The sequence below is a fragment of the Aptenodytes patagonicus genome, chromosome W (assembly GCF_965638725.1).
Source record: "Aptenodytes patagonicus chromosome W, bAptPat1.pri.cur, whole genome shotgun sequence".
In the NCBI taxonomy this organism is placed as follows: domain Eukaryota; kingdom Metazoa; phylum Chordata; class Aves; order Sphenisciformes; family Spheniscidae; genus Aptenodytes; species Aptenodytes patagonicus.
The window spans coordinates 18141424-18160320 of NC_134981.1; the positions used below are offsets into that span (position 1 = coordinate 18141424).

The following is an 18897-nucleotide window of genomic DNA, read 5'->3' on the forward strand; positions in this document are numbered from 1 at the left end:
CAGCTGAACATGAGCCGGCAGTGTGCCCAGGCGGCCAAGAAGGCCAATGGCATCCTGGCCTGTATCAGAAATAGTGTGGCCAGTAGGAGTAGGGAAGTGATCGTGCCCCTGTACTCGGCCCTGGTGAGGCCGCACCTCGAATGCTGTGTTCAGTTTTGGGCCCCTCACTACAAGAAGGACGTTGAGGTGCTGGAGCGTGTCCAGAGAAGGGCAACGAGGCTGGTGAGGGGTCTGGAGAACAAGTCTTATGAGGAGCGGCTGAGGGAACTGGGACTGTTCAGCCTGGAGAAAAGGAGGCTGAGGGGAGACCTCATCGCTCTCTACAACTACCTGCAAGGAGGTTGTAGCGAGGTGGGTGTTGGTCTTTTCTCCGAAGTAACAAGCGATAGGACGAGAGGAAATGGCCTCAAGTTGCGGCAGGGGAGGTTTAGATTGGATGTAAGGAAAAATTTCTTTACTGAAAGAGTGGTGAAACATTGGAACAGGCTGCCCAGGGAAGTGGTGGTGTCCCCATCCCTGGAGGTTTTTAAAAGACGCGTAGATGAGGCGCTTAGGGACATGGTTTAGTGGGCATGGTGGTGTTGGGTCGACGATTGGACTCGATGATCTTAGAGGTCTTTTCCAACCTCAATGATTCTATGATTCTATGATCAGCACTGAAGCACAGCTCCTCCTGGCACCCCGACTGCCGGTGCTGGGCTGGATGTTCAGAGGGAGGGTCCCCTGTACACATCATGCAACTGATGCTACATGGAGTAAGTGGGTCGCACTGATCACACAACGGGCTCAAATAGGAAACCCCAGTCGCCCAGGAATCCTGGAAATGATCATGGATTGGCCAGAGGGCAAAGATTTTGGAATATCGCCAGAGGAGGAGGTGACGCGTGCTGAGGAGGCTCCCATGTATAATGAACTACCAGAAAATGAGAAGCAATATGCCCTGCCGTCTTGTGGGAAAGCATCAGAGGTGGAAAGCTGCTGTATGGAGTCCCATGCGACAGGATGTAGAAACTGCTGAAGGAGAAGGTGAATCGAGCCCATTTGCAGAAGTAAAGGCCATCCAGCTGGCTTTAGACATTGCTGACCGAGAAAAGTGGCCAGTGCTCTCTCTCTGGACTGACTCATGGATGGTGGCAAATGCCCTGTGGGGGTGGTTGCAGCAATGGAAGCAGAGCAACTGGCAGCGCAGAGGCAAACCCATCTGGGCTGCTGCATTGTGGCAAGATATTGCTGCCCGGGTGGAGAACCTGGTTGTAAAAGTCCGTCACGTGGATGCTCCCGTACCCAAGAGTCGGGCCACTGAAGAACATCAAAACAACCAGCAGGTGGATCAGGCTGCTAAGACTGAAGTGGCTCAGGTGGATCTGGACTGGCAACATAAGTGTGAATGATTTCTAGCTCGGTGGGCCCATGACACCTCAGGTCACCAAGGAAGAGATGCAACATACAGATGGGCTCGTGATCGAGGGGTGGACTTGACCATGGACACTATTGCGCAGGTTATCCATGAATGTGAAACATGCGCTGCAGTCAAGCAAGCCAAGCGGTTAAAGCCTCTCTGGTATGGAGGACGATGGCTGAAATATGAATATAGGGAGGCCTGGCAGATCGATTATATCACACTCCCACAAACCCGCCAAGGCAAGCGCCACGTGCTTACAATGGTGGAGGCAGCCACCGGATGGCTGGAAACATATCCCGTGTCCCATGCCACTGCCCGGAACACTATCCTGGGCCTTGAAAAGCAAGTCCTATGACGACATGGCACCCCAGAAAGAATTGAGTCAGACAACGGGACTCATTTCCGAAACAACCTCATAGACACCTGGGCCAAAGGGCACGGCATTGAGTGGGTATATCACATCCCCTGTCATGCACCAGCCTCTGGGAAAATTGAACGATACAATGGACTGTTAAAGACTACGCTGAGAGCAATGGGTGGTGGGACATTCAAACATTGGGATACGCATTTAGCAAAGGCCACCTGGTTAGTCAACACGAGGGGATCTGCCAATCGAGCTGGCCCTGCCCAGTCAGAACTTTTACGTACTGTAGATGGGAATGAAGTCCCTGTAGTGCACATAAAAAATATGTTGGGGAAAACAGTTTGGGTTATTCCTGCTTCGGGCAAAGGCAAACCCATCCGCGGGATTGCTTTTGCTCAAGGACCTGGGTGCACTTGGTGGATAATGCGGAAGGATGGGGAAGTCCGATGTGTACCTCAAGGGGATTTGATTTTGGGTGAGAATAGCCAATGATCTGAATTATGTGATGTTAAGTACTAATTATAGTTATAATAGTTATACTAATAATACACAGATATACTAATCATACTAATAATATTATATGCCATACTAATGTTATTACAATAAGAATCACCCAGACTAATGAAGAATAACTTCAGTGAAACCAAGCAAAGCACAGTGATGATGGTACCAGAACTGACTTCAACATGAAACAATCCAACACCACATACCATCTCCATTTTTCCTGCCCTGAAAGATTATTATGACAGATGGAGCCCGAAGTCATGGACTAGATAAACTCACCGAATGTTTTAGAGGGATGGCCCACAGACGAAGGGAATGATATCTCTGTGTGTGTGTGTGTGTATATATATATTAAAAAAAAAAAGGGGGGTGGTGATTAATGAAAATGTACTGGAAAATATGAGACTTGAGCATGACGTAGATGGTATAGAATAAGGGGTGGATATTGTCCTGGTTTCGGCAGGGATAGAGTTAATTTCCTTTCTAGTAGCTGGTACAGTGTTTTGGATTTAGGGTGAGAACAATGTTGATAACGCACTGATGTTTTAGTTGTTGCTAGGTAATGCTTACACTAGCCAAGGACTTTTTAGTTTTCCATGCTCTACCGACTGAGAAGGCTGGAGGTGCACAAGAAGCTGGGAGAGGGGCACAGCCAAACTGACCAAAGGGACATTCCATACCATGTGACGTCATGCTCAGTACATAAACTGGGGAAAACTGGCGGGGGGGGCCGCTGCTCGGGGACTGGCTGGGCATCGGTCGGCGGGTGGTGAGCATCACTTGCTTTGTGTATTATTATTATTATCATATTATTATTATTATCATTTTATTTCAATTATTAAACTGTTTTTATCTCAACCCACGAGTTTTTCTCACTTGTGCTCTTCCAATTCTCTCCCCCATCCCACCGGGGGTGGGGGGAGGGAGCGAGCGGCTGTGTGGTGCTCAGTTGCCGACTGAGGTTAAACCACGGCAACCTGACAATACCAAATAAAGCATACATTAGCAGCAATCTGCCTCTAGTAAATACTTTGAAAATGTGTCACAGTGTATTAAAGATTTCTAATCAGGGGAGTAATTTCCATTTTCACTTGCTTGAGTTCAGCCGGTGGAGGAGGGAAGTCTGAGGAATCTACGTCATCATAAACATTGTCTCCACAATCTGAAACAATAGTGTTTAAAAGAATGGAAAATTATTATGTGATCCTTGAGTAGTGAATACATTGTATTACAATCTACGGTAGTGTAGCTAAGTTGACAAGAAATTGCAGCAAGTACTGTAGCCGTTTATCATCTATAGTAACTGTGGGTTCTCTGTTTTGCACAATCTACTATGCAAAACATACACCAGAAAACCTTTTCAGAATAAGACTCTTTATTAATAATAATAGGTATTCACTTATAGTTTAATCTTCTTAAGCTGAAGCAAGTTTTAGCACATGTTGGCTAATGCGATAGCCTTTAATCTTTGTTTTAATTAGTCCATTTCCCACTGGGTTGCATCAAAGTATATTTTTAGGGTTTAATTTTAATGTACACTCAGGCACTTCTATAGCATTCTGGTCAATGCAATGTTGCCTAGAAGTGCATATGAATCACATGTATGTTAGTTTTTAGGCCATATTGCAATGGCAAAGGAGTGAAAAGAATTCTTACCCCAAGAATATACTTTGAATCACATCCAGCATATTTGTAGAAAGGAAGCAATAGTTCAACTCATCAAATCCATGGCTAGAAAAATCACAGCAGGAGATAAAAGATTTAGAACTCAGTTCAGGCAACAGCCTCAAAAATTGTAAGAACTTGCTTTTTATTCCATGGCTGAGCTGATATTTATGAGTGTATGTTCTCTTACAAAGACACCGCAAGTGATATAAATAACAAGCATCTCTCTCTATTTTTGAAGTCTTGCATTAAGTGTTTCTTTCCAAGTGTATCTGTTCATACTTAATGTCAAATAAAATGAACTAGTGGAAATCTCACATAGAAAAATCACGACTTCTTAAAAAATACATTAAATTGTTTTCTAGAGAGCTTGCAATGTATTTGTATCTCCTTGTCTGTAGCCAAATCAGTCACAATATTTGAAATTTGTTTGCTGGAACTGGGTAAGCAATGGGAAATTCTGTTTCCTTCCTTGGATGTGTTTTTGTGACTAGCATGACAGAGAGTAATGTATACAGAAAAAAGGATCAGGAATCAATATGAAGACTAAACAATAGGCTATTAATTACATTTTCCAAACTGCTTTGTTGAAGGAGACATGCTGGGAAAAAAAAAGATGCTCATTAAGTATTTATATCACATTAATAGGCTTTTGCATCATTTAAATAATTTAAAAAACTTGCAACACAAGGGCTCCAAGCAATCTCCAGACATTTTGAAGCTCCGCTGACACCAACAATATTCATGGACTAAATGTATTTTTACAACTGAATCAAAGTAAACTGGTTCAGAACTGAATGAGAGAAGATGGTGGTAAAAACACCAGTTGCTGATCTAACCTCTAGGCAAGATGGGGAGAAGACAATCTTTGCATTTTTCTGCTTGGCATATTATTCCTAAAATTTGAATTAATGGGACTAGATTTACCAGTTTATCTCAGCAACACTGTACTGGTGAGAAAAGTATATTTTAACTGAGGATATAGCAAACATACATCACCAGAGTGGCACAAAGATGATGGATTATTTTGGTGCTCTTCAACAAAAAAATTTTTTGGTATATTTTAATTACTAGACTTATGCAACAAATGCAGCTTGTTAAGAGAGTAATTATATTATGCAGGTGAAAAGAAAGGAGGTCAGTGTTTTTGCAGAAAAGTATCATCCTGAGTTGCAATTTGATTTGTGATTCATTAGGCTGCTGTGAAAATGTTAGTAGCATGTGATCAATGCTTTATTAGAATTAGTTAATGTCCACTGTGATTTCCTGGCAGACTCTTACAACAAATCTCCATTATCTTCTGCCCCATTGACTTTGGTTGTTTTTTCTTGTACACTTCACTTTTTGTCATCTTTGGCCTTTAGCCTCTTCAAGATTCCCCAGGACCAGATATCATTCTTATCTTCATCCTGCAATACAGACCTTTGGAGTATGCATGCAATTATCACAATGTAAAATGTAACATTCTTTTTAAAAGGTCCAGTTTAAATTCTCCATTGATGCACATAATTCTCATTAATGCCAACAATGTATATACCACAAGGTGAGGACATTTAATGTCTAAAATGCTAAACTAGAAATATGTATTTTAGGTCATTTATAGATATTAGATATATTTGTAGGTATAGATATTCATCTACTGGCTTTCTGCTTTCATGTTGTTACTCAGCAAGCTAGCATTTTAGTTTGTTATTTTCATTTCAGAGCTATTCTGTCTAGTTGGGGATTTGGGGATTTTCATGATTGCAGCTTCTTTTGCTGACATACCAAAATTAATTACAAAACAAAACTTCTCCAAAAGACCAAAGAACCCCTTTTTTTAGCTTCACGAATCCATCCTGATGTATACCCACTTGCTGATTATTATGCCTAATTCAAAAATACTGAAAACCAAAATGAAAACACTCTGATAAAGCAGCAAATTATTTAAATGATATAAAAACATACCTAGTAACAGCATCTTCATCATCAATCCCATCATAAATTTCTTGATCAGAAGAAGGAGATGGGAACATCTCTTTAACAGATCAAACAGTGAATTAATGCACTTATATTTAATGCTGCTGAATAGGGTATTCATTACTGGCCTCTTAAGTATGTCAGATGTGTGTGCAGTTTGTGCAATATCCTTGCAAATCGAATCTTTCTTTAAACCAGCACAGCCTATTTATTAAAACAGTGATTTAGACTTATCCCAGTTGGGAATGCCATCCACAGCATTTAAACATGACACTGCCAATAACAAGAGCGTGAATACTGCAAACAAATGCATTTACACTGTATTTGATGAAACTCTCAATGGCTGGGTTTGGCCCATTCATTATGATGACTGATGACTTTTAAATTTTTGTGTGTGACTAGTGATGACTGAAGATATCAGATCAACACTCCCAGCAAGTGCAATGTAAGCTCCCCATTTTGGTATCAGTTCTGACCTTTGAGCCCCACCTCCTTCAGTGCAGGGTTAGCTCAGTTTCCATGTCCAGTTCTAGCCACTGGTCAGTGATCACTGAAATCTGTACTTAGCTGGCAGCAGCTTCATTCAGCATTGCCAGGGGATGCTTCTGCCATGACTAGTATCTAAACTCTAAGCTGAGAAGATGAGCTGTGCTCTTGTAATCAACAGAGAATGCTACATAAATATATGTGCTACCAAAGGGGAAACTGGTTTTGAATGTGTGTTCTTGACAGCGTGGAACTGCTGCAGTCATATTGGTGAGGACTTGTGTTTTGCTGAAACTGAAGTTCCCCTTAACTTTGTCAGCAAAATGCAACTTTAATTGGTAGTATTACTGGCTATTTCAGAACTGGATTTCTCCTGCACAAAACCTCTTGGTCATGTTAATATTTTGCCAATTATATCTGTGCTGTTTTATGGAATGATTTACCTTCACACAAAATAATTTAAGGATCTGTAATCTTCTAGCATGCTTCTGATTCACAGTATCTGAAGACAAAACTTCTTTCTTGCCCAAGTTCCCATGAGTGGAAAGAAAGCTAATTTGGCCACTGTACCTCCTTGTTTGTTACCTGTTAGCTAACATTTAGCATGCTTATGGATAATTACTGCATTATTTGGAAGCTGCAGAGGTCTGGATTTGAAGGTACACAGAAACAACTCCCCCCCAAAAGTATATGTAGAACTTACTTCCAGCTCCACTTTGACCACCACTCTGACTGGAAAAGCAAACATGAGAGACATATTAGAAAAAAAACCAGTCATCCTTTGGAAAAAGAAAACACCATGATCACCCATCACTTTTGTGGTTATTAGTTCTAAACCCTTTGGCTTTGGCACTCGTCTACATTGCCAGCTGAACACTACAAATTCTGCACTGAAAGCTCAGGCACATGCTTGTGTGTTCTATATGGGCAACAACTAAATGTGCCAGTTCTTTTTTTCTCTCTGTCTTCACCACACTCACACCGATTTCTTACAGCCAAACAGTAGTTGCATTCTCACTATTGCTAAAGAAAATGTGTCATCTAATTCATGAGTGAATTAGTTCTTAGATGAGGAAAGATTAACTTTTAGTAGATTCAGGTAAAGCAGGAAAGAATACTCTGTTTTTTCCTTGGAAATAATTCATTACAAAACAGAAAAGAGTATTTTAAAATATCATTCACAATAATTTAAAGGGGAATAAGAGAGTTATCAATAACATCTTTAGTTAATGTAAAAAGAAAAAGAACACAGTATTTTGTAATTAATGAGCAGAACATTCAGTCCTAATTGTTAGCAATTGTTAGCAACTGTTAGCAATTTCCAATAAAGTGTCATTTTCAAGGAAATGCAAACTGATGTCTACAGCTATAATGATTTACTATATTTAGAATATATTTTATATTCCTGTTGATATCTTTAAACTAAAGTACAAAATATGACTTAGGGTCATAGGATAATTCAGGTTGGAAGGTATCTCAGGAGGCCATGTAGTCAAACTTGATGGGAATAAAAATATAATCTGACTGAACACTAGAGAGTGCATCCGCACCCTTTAGATTCATCCCTTATGAGGGGATTTTCATGAGATGAAATGGTAAACAAATGAATTTATTGCTCAACTAGCTTTCATTGGGTGATGCTTTAAACCTCTAACTGCATGTTTCTAACATTTCAAGGATTCCATAATAGCCCAGTGTTCTAATAGTAATTGAAAAAAACCTGATAGGTTCATAGTAACTGAGATTATTTCCAGGTCAAAGCCTTACTTAAACTTACACATCAAAACAAGATATTTGTTAAACTCTTGTGCCAACAGATCCTGAAATACAACAGCCCTAGTCATTTATTAATTTTGGAATATTAACAATACTGCCAATAATGAGATAATACTATTTGGTCAAGAGGCTTTTTTTAGTATGGCATTCTTATAGTGGTTTCAAAACATGTTGATGTATGTCAGACCTTCCAACAATTCATGCTCATGAACTGAACAGAATGCTGTTAATCACTAGAGAAGATAAAAATGTCAAAATATAGCTTAAAGGATTAAACAAATCTGAGCCATTCATTCATCCTTCCAAGTTCCTTATACTGTTATTTTAATATGCAACAGTGTAAGTATTCTTGTTTGCTTTTGAATTCAAGAAATTTTCTAAATTCCTTGCATTGAGGTGGTTAATTGTAATGCTTGCCATAGTGAAAAGGATTGGCCAAAGATACTTCTGCAATGAAGTACCTAATGCTCAGATTACCTAAAACCTAGAACAACTAAAGCAACTCTTCTGGCTAGGTTACGATGCTATGAGACCAATGTGCAGGGAGGGAAACTGATATTGAGCAACCTGGAAAAATATCAGATGCAAAACTATATTGGTTGCTTAAAGAATGCCAGCCTGAAGGCAGATCTTTCCAAGCGCTGTTTTTGGAGCTCATGGGGATGTTCTAGCAGCTGAGGATCAGCTGCACCCAGCAGCCAGCCAGCTGCGGTCCCTTTATTCCAGCCAGGCCTCTAAGTCAAGGTGCTGGGAAGCACTAAAATACAGGTAATGTCTGAGTGTTGATAGTTGTCCTACACATTGAAATCCTCTACACCCATATGCAGATCTCTTATCCGAATCCCAGGGTATGTGTTTCTGCACATCAAGACATGTAATGGAGAATGAGCATGGTTTGTTGCATCGCGTGACAGAAGCAGACTTTTATGTGAGGTTGGGTAACAGAGGTACCACCGTCATGTTGGGTCATGTGATAGCCTTGACTCTTGTCACAAGGATATTTCCCTGCCAGCAAGTTTGATACCCTGCTGGAGACGTCACTTCCCTAGCTGCAGATCTATTTGACGTGAAAAATATGGCACGTTGAAGTAGAGAGTCTGCAATGTAGCACTGCATTGCAAATGCATGTGAGACTGTGCCATAGAGGAGAAGCTTCTGATGAAGTCAAAAAAGTATAGCTCATACCCATCTCATGGGATTTTATAGGTCTTATTTTCAGGACTAAACACATTAGCCATGCTCTCTTCTGAAGGGCCATCCTAGTCATGCTTCCAGAAGTCCCTTCTCTTCAAAGGGAAAGAGGTAGTAAGGCTCATAGTTTGAGAGCAATGAGGGTGATCAGGAGTCCCCCAGTGCAGTGAGTGTTTCCATTGCTTTTAGAGTCTTTTATTCTTGCATGTTAGAAAAGGCAGTATGTGACTTCAAAAGACAGAACAAGAAAAGAGAGGGAGGGAAGAGAATTGCACTTCCTGCAGGTGATTTGTAATCCTGCATGTTTTGCATTTTGTTCTCTTTTGTGTTGTGATGCTATAGTTCCCCTTCCAATAGTATGGATTCCTCCTGAGTATGAGTTGAGTCCTCCTTATAGATGCTGGATTCCAGAATCCATTCTTGTTCCTCTGACTACTTCAGTTTGAATAGCTCAGTTATATGTTTCTGATATAAATTGCTGTTCTTTTGTGACAAGAGTCTGCTTTGTTGTTGTAAAACTTCCCCTGTCTAGGCTGACTGGGGTGAATCATTGGTTCCTTTTAATGTGTTTCTTATACATACCTGCTAATACTGTCTTGCTCTCCAACATCATCATACACTTCTTGGTCACTCTCTGGATGTTTCACAGCAGCTCTGATGATAGCTGGTTGTTGCTTTCTTCTTAAAGAATCATAATCAATCTATCTCCACCATGGTAGTTTTAATGTATCCATCTAAATGAATGAAACCATGTAATTAGGCAGAGAGAGTTTTAAAGCTCACGTAGAGGATGTAAAGGGATGAGTTTAACAGAAGGTTCAGAATCAGTGTGATTGAATTGTTTTATATCATCTTTGAAAACTTTCAAAGAAATGTCTCATTCCAAGCAGCCTCAGCCTGAGTCTCCATCTGTCTACACAAACACAAATCTCAGATCTGTCTCAGATCTCCCCCCAAATCCTCCTCAGCTGGTGTCAAGTTAACTTCACCTTTATCTGCTTCTCAGCTACAGCAGAAGAATTTTCTGTGCAGACTCCAGGGATCAGGGGGCAAGCTCCCTTTCTCAGCTAACCTTGGGACCACTGCAGTCTGGTGGCATATTTTAGGGCAGTCCATGACATAAAGATTCTGACAGGTCATTAGGAGGAAGAGACACTTTGTTTGCATTGATTTTGCTTCAGGTTGGTAGACACACTGCAGCTGCATTGTTATCCTCTTGTCCCTGGATCTTCGCTAAAAAGATCTGGTTATACCCCTGGGTGCACTGGCTCAGGAGAAACTTGCAGCAGAGCAGTTGGAACTCTGTCTCTGCTGAGGGAAATTTTAGACAGGCATACTGCCTGTATGAGAAGAGAACATGAATGGATTTTCTCAAAGGTGAAAAAAGCTCATGCGTTTCTTGAGAATGGAAAATCCCCCACTCTGCTGCTTCTGAGTGAACCCAGTTTTTCGTGTGCTTCCCCTCAAATCTGTAACACATTGATTTTTTTCTTATTTTATTTAAATGATCAGAACTGATTTTCCTCTATTGTTTGGTCTTCTTCACAGACCAATAATGGTCTGTGAACATTGAAGGCTGAAGCATTGGTGAAACAAATTCGGCTGTACCTTTGACACTTGTCAGTGAGAAGCCTGGTACAGCTTGCAGTTTTGCTGAGGCAAAAATTGGTTTATGAAAAGCCAGTGTAAATTAATTAATTGACTGGACATGCTCAAGAAAATACCCTTCTCCCAGCCCTCACCAAGATTTGTTTTCCTATGTACAAAATGATCCATGCAAAAGACTTATTTACAAAACTTCAAAGTATCACAGAATCACAGGATAGCTGATATTGGAAAGTACCTCTTGAGATCATCTTGGCCAATCCCCCTGCCCAAGCAGGATCAGCTAGACCAGGTTGCCCAGGACCGTGTCCAGTTGAGTTTTGAAGATCTCCATGGATGGAGACTCCACCACCTCTTTGGGCAACCTGTTCCCTTGCTTGGTCACCCTCAGTAAAAAAGTGTTTCCTGATGTTCAGACACAATTTCACGTGTTTCAGTCTCTGCTCATTGCCTCTTACACTGTCACTGGGCATCACTGGAAAGAGCCTGGCTCTGTCTTCTTTACACCCTCCCATTTATTTATAAACAATTATAAGATCCCCCCTGAGCCTTCCCTTCACCAGGCTGAACAGTCCCATCTCTCTCAACCTCTCCTCGTATGAGACATGCTCCAGTTCCATAATATCTTTTTACATCCAGTACTACAAAGTGCTCAGCTGGTATTGTCCAGTACTACGTGTGAACTGTCTTACTGAACTTCTTGTCATTTTAGTCTCCTTAAAAATCAAGCAAGTGCTTTTAATAATTTTCATTGATCTTATGGATCAGACCTTTAATGTCCTTGCTATAACCCAGGAGCCAGATCATCAACCCCTTATCATACTCATAGATCCACTGATGTCATTTATACAATTAGAGAAACATCTTGGATTTGACCCGCTTAGTGGATGAGGGAAAGGCTGTGGATGTTGTTTACCTGGACTTTAGTAAAGCCTTTGACACCATTTCCCACAGCATTCTCCTGGAGAAACTGGCTGCTCATGGCTTGGACGAGCGTACTCTTCCAGTTGGCGGCCGGTCACGAGTGGTGTTCCCCAGGGCTCAGTACTGGGGCCAGTTTTGTTTAATATCTTTATCAATGATCTGGACGAGGGGATCGAGTGCACCCTCAGTAAGATTGCAGACGACACCAAGTTGGGCGGGAGTGTTGATCTGCTCGAGGGTAGGAAGGCTCTGCAGAGGGACCTGGACAGGCTGGATCGATGGGCCGAGGCCAACTGTATGAGGTTCAACAAGGCCAAGTGCCGGGTCCTGCACTTGGGCCACAACAACCCCATGCAGCGCTACAGGCTTGGGGAAGAGTGGCTGGAAAGCTGCCCCGCAGAAAAGGACCTGGGGGTATTGGTCCACAGCCGGCTGAATATGAGCTGGCAGTGTGCCCAGGTGGCCAAGAAGGCCAATGGCATCCTGGCCTGTGTCAGAAATAGTGTGGCCAGCAGGAGTAGGGAAGGGATCATGCCCCTGTACTCGGCCCTGGTGAGGCCGCACCTCGAATACTGTGTTCAGTTTTGGGCCCCTCACTACAAGAAGGATGTCGAGGTGCTGGAGCGTGTCCAGAGAAGGGCAACGAGGCTGGTGAGGGGTCTGGAGAACAAGTCTTATGAGGAGCGGCTGAGGGAACTGGGACTGTTCAGCCTGGAGAAAACGAGGCTGAGGGGAGACCTCATGGCTCTCTACAACTACCTGAAAGGAGGTTGTAGTGAGGTGGCTGTTGGTCTCTTTTCCCAAGTAACAAGTGATGGGACGTGAGGAAGCGGCCTCAAGTTGTGCCAGGGGAGGCTTAGATTGGATACTGGGGAAAATTTCTTCACCAAACAGGTTGTCAAGCACTGGAACAGGCTGCCCAGGGAAGTGGTTGAGTCACCATCCCTGGAGGTATTTAAAAGATGTGTAGATGTGGTGCTTAGGGACATGGTTTAGTGGTAGACTTGGTAGTGTTAGGTTAATGGTTGGACTCGATGATCTTAAGGATCTTTTCCAACCTAAATGATTCTACGGTTTCAGACAAAATAAAATCTGGAAATCAGTTAGAAACTTTCCATAAGAATAGGAACAAGCCAAACACTTAAACCAAGACCTTATATTCTCTGCTTCTATTATAGGCACACCCATTTTATTTTATTTTTAATACAAAGACATGAAAAAAAAGCGATCCATGTTACTTGCACGTAGCCAAGTTCTGATGCTATTTGAAGGCTGACATGGAATTACCTCTCAATAGGTCCATGAAGATCCCAACATATTGTTCCTAATTTATTCTAGTGCCTGTAGATGTTACATTATGTTGTACAATAACTTCCTACTATGAACTGAGCCCTGCGTGCCAGCTAAGGACAGCAGGGTGAGTTGTGGTAATTATTTACTTTGGTGGCCAGTGACTCAGCCTTGGTAAGGCTACTCCTTGGTGTAATGCTGCATGCACTCACACATTTGCTGTCATACAGTGAAAACATTCAGGAGCACAGTAAAGAAACAGAACTCACAACATCCTTTTATCCTGCCCAGCCACTTTCCTTCTGGGTTGTCTGTGAGACAAATGATTTCAATCTCATCCCCCTGTTTGACAGTCAGCTCATTCTCCCTTCCCTTGTGGTCAACACAAGCTCATGCCTGATGAAGGACTTGGAGGGGTCCTGTTAACTGTAGAGAAAAAGTACCAAAAGAAATCACAGATGTGGAAAAATGGAGTTCTTTCCCAAACATTCAGACAAAAGAGAAAATAACTGTAATGATGATCATTTGTTTCATTGACATTTAAAATAGTCTAGGCAAATAAACAGAAAGGCATCACTCCTGTCCCCAACTACCCAGTTTAAATTAATAATCAGGAATGAAAAGAGAGGGTAATGGCATAGCAGTAGAGCAGCTGAAGGAGTGACTGGCAAAATCACAGAAATACTAAAACCAACAGGCTAACCTATGGAGCCTTTCACAGGTTCACAAAGCAGACGTATTTAATTCCAGTGGGCAGCTCCACGTAGTTCTAGCGGAACTACTCATGAATAAATGTTCGTTAACATAAATAAGTCTACCACATAATGTTCCGTGCTTACAATTCTACTCTATAAATGATCCTACAAGTACTCTCAAGAGATGATCACACTGTTTACTGGAATTCAGGATTCTCTTTGTGAGATCTTTAGTATATGTGATGGAGAAACTACTTTGGATTTTAATATCTGTGGCTTTAAGATATATGCAGTCTTGCAGAGGCACGTGGCTGTCGACAATTATAGACTAGCTCAGAAATATCTATCTCTGTATAGGTGGCAAAGAAATGGGAAAGAAAATATTCACTAAAATACATTAATGTCCACAAGAGAGCAGTCTGCAATCTGAAAGCATTCAGTGCGCTAATGCCTACACTTCACAGGAGTGGTCTGAAAAGTAGACTTGGGGCCTGACAAGTGCCAGCTAACCCACTGTTATTAACTATTAGTATTGTCCTTTAATATTTGCTCCTCAACTCATGTCAGTCTCTCCACAGCAGACCAAGGCCATGATGTGGGAGAACCACCGTGGCTTTACTGTGTACAGAGTGTAACAGGAAGAAAAACAAAGCTTTCCACTATGTACAATGACGCTGAAAGAAGCACAGTGGAGCATTGTGAACAGACACTAATTAACAGAAAATGACTGGCAGATTTGTAAACTGTGGGAGCACGCTGACCACCAGCTATATAAAAATGATATAAACCAGAAAGGACTGTCTCATTATTTAGCCCCTGGGCTTTGACAGTGACTATAGCTCCCCCTACACGTGCCCTATTCCTTTCCTCCCCATTTAGGCTGGAAGCCTCTTGAGCCTGGAGACCAAGGCAAGGGCAATGTGTTGCAATTTAATGTTAAAATCTCTTAAGGGCTGGATACTGTTGTACCTGACTCCAGTGAAGCAAACAACACTAAATATATGGGATCCAATTCCCACTTTTATTAAGGACTTTTGATGCTATTCTAGTGACGTAAATGCATTTTAAACAGAAAAGTGAAAGGAAATGTTTTTAAGGCTTTTTTACATAGAAAGAATGTGAGAAGGGAATTTAACGAAGACTATATAAGCACTGAAAAAATGTCTTTGCCCTCAGTACAGAGCCTGAAGTCAAGCATATGCCAAACATAAAAGGGTAGCTTAAACCTTTATTCAGAATTTATCCAGGTGCTTGAATTACCTACCATAACAAATAGTTTTGTAGCCAGCTGAAAAGTGTATTTTGAACTTGACAATGCTAAATAATGCTTCCTACATGTCTTTGGCCAGACAAAACAAAAAACTTACTTTGAACTTCTTCCTTATTTCCTGCTCTTTCTTTTCTTTTTCCTTTTGTTCTTTCTTCTCTTGGTCCATTCTTCTCTTTTCTTCCTTGTCCCGTTTATTCTCTTTTCCCCTTGATGATCTGAAAGTGCATTGCCAGGACTGAATGTAGCAGTGAAGCAAATCACACTAGAGCTTTCTTACCCAAGGTTAACAAAGAACTACATGTGACGGAAAAAGACTTCTCCCAGTGAAATCAAAGCTACATATTCTAAACCTTAGTGTGGCTGCAACAGACAGAGTAAGCAGCCCTTTCTCTTATATTACATACATAAAGTGGCTGTCCTCAAGAGGACAGTACGCCAGAAAAGGTTATCTGTAGGTAAGAGACTCTGCATGTGCATGTCCAAACATCTCTGAGCTAATTTTGTCAAGCAAGCTTGGAAACTGGTAGTGTTGTCCCAAATGTGGGCTCGTTGCCCAGTGCGCAATGCCAATTCACACACCGAGACGAGGTATTTCCATTTCTTTATTCTAGTTTGTGTAAAGTAGGGAGCTAGGTGGTAGTCCACAAAAGACTAGCTCGCCGATTATCAAAACCTTTCACTATTTATAGTCTCTGTCAAATGGTCTTCTTGCCTCTTATGCTAATTAGGGCATAATTAGTCTGGCACAGACTGAGTCCTCCTGAGGAGAGATCAGAAGGCAGACTGAAATTCTGTGTGTCACAATCTGATTCTCTGGCTGCTCTTGGTACAACATAGCAACTCACTGCCTCTTATTGAAGGCAGACCACAAAGTGACATTAAAAGCACTATCAACAAATTATTTATTTATCAAGTATAAAACAATGCCTGCTTCACCAGAGCACACAACTTCAGCTCCGAAAGAGCAGCATTCATTTTGGTTCAGATTTGAAAATCTGGTAACTTACAGTCCCAGTATATTTCTAACAAGAAAAAAGGGGGGGGAGAGGGGGGATATTTAAAGCAGTTCCTGAGAGTCTGTCATATTAATTATAGAACAGTTAGTGTTATGCTGGTTCTGCAGTTTTATGGATGAAGACGGTTGTCTCATAATTAGTTACACAAGTCACTCATGAATACAATGTGCTTTTGCTTATCTTATAAATACAATATGCTTACAGCTTCATATAGCTGCCATTAATTAAAATGTATGCATCTTACCCTGTGAAACAAATTCAACATCATCATAATTTTCTTCATTGTCTGGACTTCTGTAAATATGAAAAGGGGGACATGTGAAACCTATGAAGATGGTTTTATGATTGCATTTTCATTCACCATTGTTCTGGTGCTTTTTTTGGTTATTTTATGCAATGGCTGGACAGTCTGTTGAGCCCTATATGCAACTTAAGTACCCACAAGATTCCCTAAATTGTTCTTCCTGACTGTAACTCATTTTTTCACATGGGGATACCTTGATCTTGAGTATAAAAGGAGAAAATGAGCCAAAGGCGCTCAGATACCACAGAGATGAGTGTGGTATGAAAAATATAATAGGCAGATGGGCTGGCTGAATGGAAAGAATCTGTTGGGCTTTTTAACTATCTTCGCAGGTGCAGGCTTCTTACACAATGCACAAGCAGAATGCCAGACTTTTGCACAATGTTAAATATAGCTCTAAGACTTGCTCCTTGACTTGTAGAGCTTAAAGTCTAAACAAGGGACAAGAGAAACAGTGGTATAAGGTTAGGCCAGGTAAAAGGTCTCTGATGTTGTTAGATTTAAAAGTGCTGTCAAACTGAGAAAAGCAAAAAATTGAGAATATAACTAATAATAACATCAGGGACTTTTAACTTTATAATACCTTATAATAGTTGAAAGAAAACTAGGGCTGACAGTCCTCATCAGAGAAGTGTAATCAAAGAAAGGACTTGAAAGCAGAAAGTGATCTTTTAAAATTGGCCTGATGAAGAAAGCCCTGAGACAGGGTAAAAGAAAAGGTGTCAGCACCCAGGCACGTGTTTTCAGCAGAGGGGAGAGTTCAGAGGGCACGCAGGAAAGGGAGAGCAGAAGGACAATCCGGAGGTAATTTTTGCAGGTCCATGAAGGCAAAGAGGAGAAACTTGGCTCCCAAGGATTTGGCAAGGAGGATATCCAGGAGAGCTTCTGCAGGGGCCGCAGGAGCTGCTGCCGGCGCCCGGCGCTCCGGCCACTAGATGGGGCGGTGATGGCAGTTTCCCGAGGCCGTCCCCCGGCGGGGCTGGGGGAATGTTTCCCACAGCTCCGAGCACAGCAACAGAGTTAGATTGATGTTGTCACACCATCCGTACCAAAGTACGGTATGCGTGCTGACACACACCTCTCTAATGTCTAATATATTCTCCCTGTCTGCCGTTTGCTGCTATTTGCAGTAACTGCTGGCCAGAGAGCAGCTCATTATTCAGGCTCAGCTTGTTTCTGGTCAGTTTTGACACTAGGCCGAAGTGCTTTTAACTCTTTGTCACTGGGAGGTTCCCCTTTTGTATGCAGCTTTTTGAAGAAGGATAAAGAAAGGAGCCCCATATGTGACAGAGGCTTTTCAATGTTATCACAACAGGTCACGATGCGGCTCCTGGTGCAGTTTCACAACCAGCGCTGAGCTCAGTACCTCTGCCTTGCAAAGCTGTTTCCTGGGGTATCAACTGATAGACCTGACCCTCGTGGCCCTCTTCCCCCAGAAAAATGCAGGGGAAGGCTTCAGTTATTGATACAACTGATTTTTCTACCAGGGTATGAAGTCTTTGAACCCCTCTGGAGTATAAAACCCAGCAGGGTGTCTGTCTGTTTCCCCCCTCCCCTCCCTTACCAACAGGGCAGAAAAAAGTGTTCTTATCGATAAGACAATTTAGGGAATCAACTGAATAGATGGAGCTTTCAAGCTAATAAAAACTAATTTCAAACAGGCCATGGACAGGGTAGGACAAGGAAAGTGGTGTGGGACCTCACTCCCCCAGAAACCTGGGAAACAGTCTTCACCTGCTACTGCATGAGCAAAGTAATAGGCAGAAAATGGTGAGAAAATAAAGACCTTGGGTTTTATGTTCACTTACATTGTTTCAGAGCTGGGCTTGATGTTTCTGGGTGGCAGGCTGGGAGCTGCTGGGGCCTGCAGGGATGGGTGAGAGGCTGGTGGAGGAGGTGGCAACTGCATAGCAGAGTGTGGTAGAGGTACAGGTGGGGACAGTGATGCTGAGGAAGGTGCTATATGTTTTAAACCTTCATTTTTAGGGCCTGAAAAAAGCAGAACAGACTAAATTTATCAAGCAAACAGCTGAAGAAGGAACCTCACTGTTTACATGAAGTATTAGGATAAAATATCAGTACTGCACACTCCCCAGAGCAAATATATTTTGTTGAACCTGTTTCTTAGATATATTTGGTGCCTTATCTTACCAGAGTAGAGAGGCTCTGCCTAGAACTTACTGCCTATAGAAGACCTTGAAAATGTCTTTGCCGAGACATGAACAAGACACAAAAACATCAGTTTGTCCAGTATATAAACTCTTGTGCTTTAAAACTAAATTATCATTTAATTCTACAATTTGCTTGCAAAGACCAGCTGCAAAGTGTCACATGAGCACCGATGCAGTCTTGCTGGAGTTTTCCTTGCTCAGAGACAGTTTAAAGGGAAGGGATGAGAGATTAAAAGATATTTTGGCATTGATTAAGAGCTGTACAGATCTCTGTA

General features: G+C 41.8%; 1 pseudogene; it reads right to left on the minus strand.

Annotated features, from left to right (window-relative positions):
- LOC143172180 (FYN-binding protein 1-like) overlaps nt 1–18897 on the minus strand; it is a 44217-nt pseudogene that overhangs the window by 8690 nt on the left and 16630 nt on the right.